Here is an 862-nt window from a genome sequence, read left to right on the forward strand (position 1 = left end):
TCTGTCACAGGCTGGAGTGCAGTAATGTGATCACACTTCACTGCAGCCTCAAAGTTCTGGGGTCAAGTGATCCTCCTGCCTCAGCCTCCAAAAGTGCTGGGCCTGGCCATGGTGGCTCACAACTGTAATCTCAGCACTTTGAGGCAGAGGCAAAGAGGATTGCCTGAGCCCAGGGATTCGAGACCAGCCTGGGCAACTAGGTGAGACCTTGTCTCTACAATAAATCAAAAAATTAGCCAGGCATGGTGGTGCACACCTGTGATTCTAGCTTCTTGGAAGGCTGAACCGGAAAGATAACCTGAGCCCAGTAGGTCGAGACTGCGGTGACCTTGAGCATGCCACTGCACTCCAGCCTGGGCGACAGAGTGAGACTCCAACTCCAAAACAAGACAAAACAAAAGTGCTAGGATTGTAGGCAAGAGCCACCGTGCGCAGATGCAATTAAGATTTTCAAGTGCTTACCATGTGATAGACATTATTGCTTTATATTCATTACCTCATTTTATTTTCCCAGCAATCCTATCTCCATTTTACGATGATGAGGCTGAGATTCTGAACTGTTAAATTATTCGGGCCGGGCATGGTGGCTCACGCCTACAATCCAGCACTTTGGGAGGCCGAGGTGAGAGGATTGCCTGAGCCCATGGGTTCCAGTCCAGCCTGAGCAACTTGGCGAGACCTCATCTCTACAATAAATCAAAAAATTAACCAGGCGTGTGCCTATAGTTCCAGCTACTTGGAAGGCTGAGGCAGAAGGATTGCCTGGAGCCCAGCAGGTCAAGGCTGCGGTGACAGGGAGCGTGCCACTGCTCTCCAGCCTGGGTGACAGAATGAGACTCCTACTCAAAAAAAAAAAAAAAAA

The 862-nt window shown here is 49.7% G+C and overlaps 1 protein-coding gene across 3 annotated transcripts in view; it reads left to right on the forward strand.

The window, feature by feature from the left end:
• Positions 1-862, forward strand: part of RBMS2 (RNA binding motif single stranded interacting protein 2) — a 65,203-nt gene that overhangs the window by 44,138 nt on the left and 20,203 nt on the right. Inside the window, exon 1 of one of the 3 annotated variants that reach the window (XM_008072560.2) lies at positions 588-622. The exons of the other annotated variants lie outside the window; for them this stretch is intronic. The gene's annotated coding sequence lies outside the window, so the exon portion shown is untranslated. Of the gene's footprint in view, positions 1-587; positions 623-862 lie in introns of those variants that run through there. 3 annotated transcript variants of the gene reach the window in all.

Source organism: Carlito syrichta, unplaced genomic scaffold, assembly GCF_000164805.1.
Source record: "Carlito syrichta isolate Samal-C Ts95f unplaced genomic scaffold, Tarsius_syrichta-2.0.1 Scaffold315337, whole genome shotgun sequence".
NCBI classification, from domain to species: Eukaryota; Metazoa; Chordata; class Mammalia; order Primates; family Tarsiidae; genus Carlito; species Carlito syrichta.